Source organism: Saccostrea cucullata, unplaced genomic scaffold, assembly GCF_032062105.1.
Source record: "Saccostrea cucullata isolate Sc308-1 unplaced genomic scaffold, CSIRO_AGI_Scuc_v1 ctg19769, whole genome shotgun sequence".
In the NCBI taxonomy this organism is placed as follows: domain Eukaryota; kingdom Metazoa; phylum Mollusca; class Bivalvia; order Ostreida; family Ostreidae; genus Saccostrea; species Saccostrea cuccullata.
Genome location: NW_026939135.1, coordinates 1 through 7,500, shown reverse-complemented (window position 1 = coordinate 7,500; position 7,500 = coordinate 1). Strand labels below are relative to the sequence as shown.

The window sequence follows — 7,500 nt, the reverse complement described above, 5'->3', positions numbered from 1 at the left end:
TTCTTAACTTATCTTATATATTCTTGTATTTTTTGAATATGTTTTTAATTTTAATGATCCTATTTTATATTAATTTTATTAAAAAAAATCTTATAGATGTTTTAGACTAAGAAGAATTTTGTTTCAGAAAACCAGAAAATGATGCTGCAGATAAAAGAGCTTAAGGTTGTTAAAATTGTGAAAAATAATTTTGGTGTCTTTAAGAGTAAGATTGAAATAATGTTTGCCTTGAGTTATATTAATTTTATTAAAAATTTTCTTACAGATAGTTTTGACTAAGAAGCATTTTGAAGATGCACAGTTCAGAAAACAACAGGAAATGATGTCGAAGATGCTAAAAGAGCTAAAGGTAAACCCCCTTTCATTGTTAAAATGTGCAAAAATCAATTTCAATATTTACCTATTGTGTAAGATTGAAATAAACAAACTTGTTAAGAAATCATAATTTCAAAAAGAAAAAAATGAATTGTAGGTGGCGTCATCAAAATTTGTGCCTAGCAACATAAATTTTTTAGAAATTACTATATAAGAAGGCCTTAATTGTGGTTATTATGTAACTAGTGTTTATGTTTGTAAAATATTGTACTAAACATATAGCTTCTTTTGATCTTAAAAAAAAAAAAATTCAAAATTTAAAAATGACTATAATTTTCTTTTTCATTTTTAAAATATTTCTGTCAAGACCTAATGAAGAGTTTCCTGACCAAACCAAATTTAGAAGAAAAGCAGTTCCAAACTGTTTCTAAAGGCATACCTTTCAAAACTTCTCCAGGTAATGCTTAAAGAGCTCACCTCAGGTAAGTAATTTAGATCACATTTTGTCCATCATCCATCCATCCATCCATCCATCTGTCTGTCCGTCTGTAAACTTTTCACATTTTCAACTACTCTCAAGAACCAATGGGCCAATTGTAACCAAACTTGGTACAAAGCATCCTTGGGTAAAGGGGAGTTTGAATTGTTTAAATGGGAAGGTCCTTGCAAGGGGAGATAATCAATAAAAGACAAAAATAGGGTGGGGTGATTCAAAATATATTCTCAAGAACCACTCACAGAGGAGGCTGAAAGTCGTGGACATGTTGGATAGTGTTGATCTTAAGATGTAGATCATGAGTACAAGGGGACTGGCAGGGCCACAAATAGGGAATCCAGAATTTTTTCCATAGAAATATGGAGCAGAATGTTGAAAATCTCTATCAGGAGCCACCTGGGCCAGGAAAGCTGAAACTGCTGTGGAAGCATCCTTGGGTAGTGTAGATATTCGAGTAAAAATCATGACCCCCGGGGGTAGGGGCGTGGGGCCACAATAGGGAATCCAAATTTTCCATAGAAATATATAGAACAAATCTTTAGAAATCTTCTTCTTAAGAACCACTGGGCCAGGAAAGCTGAAACTTAAGTGGAAGCATCCTTGGGGAGTGTAGATATAAGATTGATAAAATCATTACCCCCAGGGATAGGGCGGGGCCACAATAGGGAATCCAAGTTTTACATAGAAATATATAGAACAAATCTTTAAAAATCTTCTTCTCAAGAACCACTGGGTCAGGAAAGCTGAAACTTATGTGGAAGCATCCTTGGGTAGTGTAGATATTAAATTGTAAAAAGTAACCCATCCCCGGGGGTAGGGCGGGGCCACAATAGGGAATCCAAGACTTCATAGAAATATATTAGACAAATCTTTAAAAATCTCTGTTCAGAACCACTAGGCCAGAAAAGCTGAAACTTCTGTGGAAGCATCCTTGGGTAGTGTAGATCTAAATTACTAAAAATCATGACCCAAGTCAGGCAGGGGCCACAGTAGAATCAAGTTTTACATAGAAATATAGAACAAATGTTTAAAAATCCTCTTCTCAAGAACCACTGGGCCAGGAAAGCTGAAATTTATGTGGAAGCATCCTTGGGTAGTGTTTAATTCTGATTCTTAAAATCATAAAAGGGAAGGGGGTAGGGGGCACGATAGGTACAGCAAGAGGGGAAATCTGGTAAATAACTGCATCACCCAAGTTACTCAGGTGAGCGATGTGGCCCATGGGCCTCTTGTTTTAGAAATCATTTTGAAATATTTCCTTTGCAGAATTAAATTGTGTTAATATACATGTTTTATGCATACCGTATAAGCCCTATTTAGCAGCCTGCATGCTTAGAAAATTGCAAAAATATGGCGTTTATTTTGGTATTCTCTTTATAATATTTAATGTTATATTTTAACATTAAAAAATCTGTTGAAAAAAAATTCAAAGAACCACTTAAATAATGTTTAACTTAATTACTTCAAATGAAGAAAGTCCATCCAAATTATGCTAAATGATTCATTATCCACCGAGAAATTGGATAATAGACAAGGTACATTTTTACTTTCTTTAAATGTTGGCAGACTTTTGAAATGATTCAAGATGATCTTAATCACTGTAAGGGGGAGCGGGCTTATTTCCAGATGATAAAAAAAATGCTAGGGAGAGCTTTATATAGGGACAGGGGCAGTAAATAGGGATTATACGGTATTATCAACATTGTGTAACATGTATGAGAGATGATAATATTCTTTCCATATTGAAATATAGCAACATTTATGCTTTTATGCACAATCTATATGGAAGATTATAATTGTTCAAAAAGTTTAAATTAAGTTCAAATTTAAATCTATGGTTTGTAAGGAGAGAGGTGAATTCGAAAACCTTATGGGCAAAGATGACATCTTAATATTTGTTAGAAGTGCTTTACAAAATAAATTCTTCCATTTTAGAATGTTGAGACTGAAATTTTGCCAACAGAGATCAAGAATGACCACTGTGAACAAAGAGTAGAAATGGTATTGTATGCATTTACGTTTATCAACTATTTTGGTTAAAAAACAAGATTTTTACCAAAGATTATGTCCAATTTTTTTCTCAAAAGCTGAATGTACTCTATTTAAAAAAAGGATGGGGAAAAATCTGTGATCTAACTACTGTTACTATAATTAAGGAGTAAATTTCAGTTATTGTTTGTACTTTTCTTATACATGTACCTACTTGTAATATTTTTCAAAATAGCAAAAATTTAACTCTCTCTTATATCTGGATGTTAATTTGATTTTTTTTTTCAGATGCCCACCCTACAGAAAAAGAAATCACTTAGAGGAAGACTGAGGAAATTCTTTGGTTTTAAATAAGAGTTTGTTTGTGGATGATGAAAGCTGTTATATTTCATGACGGAAGATATTTATATGTGGTTACCAGTCAGATATTACATGTACCTAGCCATCAACTAACTTCTGAGTGTCATGATTGGTCGATCATCTTTTATTTAAATTTTAATTCTTATTAAGGCCATAATAAAAATATTCCTAGATTCTCATCCCCGCCCGCCCTGATTTTAAACCCCCGCCTCGATTTTTTTTATTTCTGTTTTCTTAGCTTTAATTCTTGATAGGGATCGGTATTCATCTATCATTCTACTTTCGTTTTATCCAGTGAATGTCAACATGATTTTGACAGCTGAAAAGATGGTAATTGCTGTAATACATGCATATATTTTAAACAGGGTCATTGGTTGAAAAGATTGGTGATGATGTGAAGTAAAAGAGATAATGGAACCTTTACTATGTCTTTTATTCAGGTATTGTAGATAAAATTACACTGATTGACTAGGTCAATAAAAAATCTGCAAAATTGAAAAATAAAAAATATAAAATAAAAGCCGCCCGCCGCCGATTTTTAAAAAAAAAATCGGATTATAATATTAGCAATTTATTTATTATTGCCTAACTTTGATTTACTTGTTTTTCCATTGTTTAAATAAATATATATATAATTGCATTTTTATTGGTGTATCTTTTGCATGGACTGGTTTATTCTAGTTATAATTCAATAGTTCCATGAAAATTGGTTGAATCTGATTCGTGGAGAAACATATACTTAAAAATCAATATTATACTTTCATGTAAATTAGTTGAATCTGATTTGTCGAGAGACATTTGTTAAAAACAACGTTACCCATGAATAAAAGAAACCACGCCCTCCAGTGTAGCACCAGTCAACATTGCTTAACGACGGGTAATATTCCAAAAAAATGTTGACTGCGCAGATTTTATGCCGCACTGTGCACTGTTTGTATGTGGGTGATTCCACAAATTTGAGACAATTTTCATAAGTGAAGAGTTAATATTGCTCTTTCTTCTTTCTCTTGCCCAACATGGTTCAATGAGCTTTGTAATACATATGCTCTTTAATTTTAACGATAGTCACAAGTCAAAGAAAACAGATTTTATTATATTTAAGAAGTAAAATCAATATTTTTATGCTTTGGTCATGACCGCAACGATATAAAAACATGCAGTTTCTATTTTTCTATATATTGAAAAGAAATATTTTTTTTAACCAATGAAAAGAAAATGAAAAGAAAATTAATACTCTGTTAATATAATAGAAGTTGTAGAATTTTGGAATACGTTCTATTCTGTGGAGGGCCAAATAAATCGCCAGATGTAAAAATATGCTATTTTTGTAATTACAAAATCAATTTTTGTTGTTGTAAAAAACAAATATTAATACGTTTTAGGAAGTAACAGGCATAAAATGAAGTAAATTATATCACCAAGGCTTATTTTTTACTAATAATTAATAGCATGTAATTTTATTTGCACGAAAGACTCATATGACTAAAATTTTCGGTCATGACATCAAATTTTTGGTCATGACATTGCTTTATTATACATATAAAAATGTCAATGAATAATTCTAAAATAAAAACACCAAAACACCAATAAAAATAAAAATAAAAAACAATGTAACATCAAATAAATTAAACGGTCTAATCATGCATGATTTTTGTCTGTCAAGTCCAACTCTTTACGAAACACTAAAAAAATCAATTGTTTTATGCTTTATTAAATAAAAAATCAATTATAATGTTGATAGTTTAAAATATTTAATGATATATGCTGTTGTTTTAGCAAAATTGATAAATGATAAAAAGTTTGAGTTGAAATATTAAGTTGCGGTAAATGACAGTTTTGGTCATGACATAAATTGAGTTATTACCTGATCAGCACACCATACGTACTATATGGATGGTGCAATGATGTACATAACATTGCAGAAACATTAAATAAAGCCGTTTGGAACAAGTTTACTATGTGAAATATTTGTATTATCGTGTTTTAGAACATTCGGTCATGATCAACCATAAAGGAACTAATAAAAAAAGAAAAAAAATTGTGAGACTTTTTAATAGGGGGAGATAACTCCCAAAACATCCAGTTTTCACATGTGCAGAATTGTATGAGTCAATTAGCAGGTAATGTAGCTCATTCAAGAGGTGGAAAATGTACCCTGAAAGCACACTAAAAGAAAACCTTAGGACTTGTTCTGTGAAATGCATGCAACTTATTTTGTCTGATTTTTTTCTGTTTTTGTTGAGCAGGGGGGTTAAAAATGCATAGGTGCACTGAAAATGGATGTGTAAACAACCCAATATCCCCCTTATTTCAGGTGTCAAATACCCCCTAGTAGTAATTGATGAATGTATTATAGTTGGATATTTACAAAATTCACAATTTTGTCTTTCCATTGATATGCAGAAGTCTATGTAACAAGCCTCCATTTTATTTTTTTATAGGGGCCAGTTTTGCATGTCCCTCACCAAGTAACGTCCTGATAACGTCGTACATAAAACTGTGTTTTGCACCCTTAAGGAGTAGCATTTGATGACATTTCCCACATTTATTTGCCTGTAAGTTCATAGAAAATTGCTTTATTTCTTTTAAATTATGTAGTAAACCATACAATATAATCTCAGGTTGATAATGTGTAAGGCATAATGCCTATTAGATACATGTTCCATAGAATTTATACATATGATAAGGATTCAGGGGCTAAAGTTGTTATTTTACATTATGACGCAACAGCATTGTGACATCAAAGTGTGACGTCATGTCAAAATTGGAAGCTTCGCAAGGTCATGACCTTCAATTTAATTGATCGCAAATGAGAATATGTATCTTCTGTATTAGGCAATCTATCTAATTTAAGACAGTGACTATTTCCAATTACCCCCCCCCCCCCCCCCCCCCCTGTTTATACAGAAACTAGCAATATCTGTAAAAATTGTTTGGCAGCTTTTCAAAAAATTTATAATGTAACATTTTATTGATATTCAAATACTGTATATTTCATACTTTGTGTTTTTTAAATTGAAGAAAAATAAAATTATTGTGTGAGCTGATTCGGTTAGGTTTGAATTTCTCTTCGAAGTCCTGTTTTATGTGTCGACTAATGTCGTAGACATGTAATACTAAATTTACAATAACTTGCCCATTTCTGTACTAAATTCAACAATTTATTCACCAAAATGTTTGGAATTTTGTCCTCTTTGCACCTAAATACAAAAAAGTGAATTTCAAAAAAAAATTATTTCCTTTAAGGTAGCTAAACACAGTTTCGTATAAAATCCAGGGGGTTTTTCCCAGAGAGAAGCATGCTGGGTAGGGATTTTCCTGCTATTTATAGGAGTCTAGATGAAAACTGCATCTTTTTTGTTTTTATTCGCATAAAGTAGAGTCTTATCTTAATATTTAAAGAAAAAAATGTGCATTCATTTTTAGAAAAAAACTTTTTTGAGACTTTTAATAGGGGGAGATAACTCCCAAAACACCCAGTTTTCACCTGTGCAGAATTGCATGAGTTAATTAGCAGGTAATGTAGCTCTTTCAAGAGGTGGAAAATGTACCCTGAAAGCACACTAAAAGAAAACCTGAGGACTTGTTCTGTGAAATGCATGCAACTTATTTTGTCTGATTTTTTCTGTTTTTGTTGAGCAGGGGGGTTAAAAATGCATAGGTGCACTGAAAATGGATGTGTAAACAACCCAATATCCCCCTTATTTCAGGTGTTAAATACCCCCTAGTAGTAATTGATGAATGTATTATAGTTGGATATTTACAAAATTCACAATTTTGTCTTTCCATTGATATGCAGAAGTCTATGTAACAAGCCTCCATTTTATTTTTTTATAGGGAGATTGCACAATCGTTTCGGTCATGACGAAATATTAAGTGACACAAAAATATACAACAAAATTTTAGTAGTATGGTCAAAAAACCTACTGAATAAAAAAAGAAACATACTTAGGAGAAATGTATTGGAATAAATAAGACAAATAAAACTGAAAAACAAAAATTAGATGCGTCAAAAAAAACCACAGAAAGTTAAAAGTCTATCATAGGGACACTGATATACGTCATTGATACATGATACAGTGACATTATTTTTCATTATTAAAATCAAACTTTAACATTTTTGCACATCAATACAAAAAAGAATATCTTTTTATTTAATATTTAGAACAAAATCAGGGAAATTTTGTTATATTTAACAGGAATATTAGAGTGTTTTTCATGAGTGACACAATTTGCCTCAAATTTGTGGAATCACCCATGTATTTGTATAAAACATTCGTATAATATATAATAAATATTGCATGTAGTTGAGTGTATAACATTAAACACCCCAAAAATCC

The 7,500-nt window shown here is 31.4% G+C and overlaps 1 long non-coding RNA gene across 1 annotated transcript in view; it reads left to right on the top strand.

Annotated features, from left to right (window-relative positions):
- LOC134252308 (uncharacterized) overlaps positions 1–343 on the top strand; it is a 625-nt gene extending 282 nt beyond the window's left edge. Inside the window, exon 3 of the long non-coding RNA XR_009988948.1 lies at positions 266–343. This is a non-coding gene — a long non-coding RNA (uncharacterized LOC134252308). The remainder of the gene's footprint in view (positions 1–265) is intronic.
- The last annotated feature ends 7,157 nt before the right edge of the window (positions 344–7,500 follow it).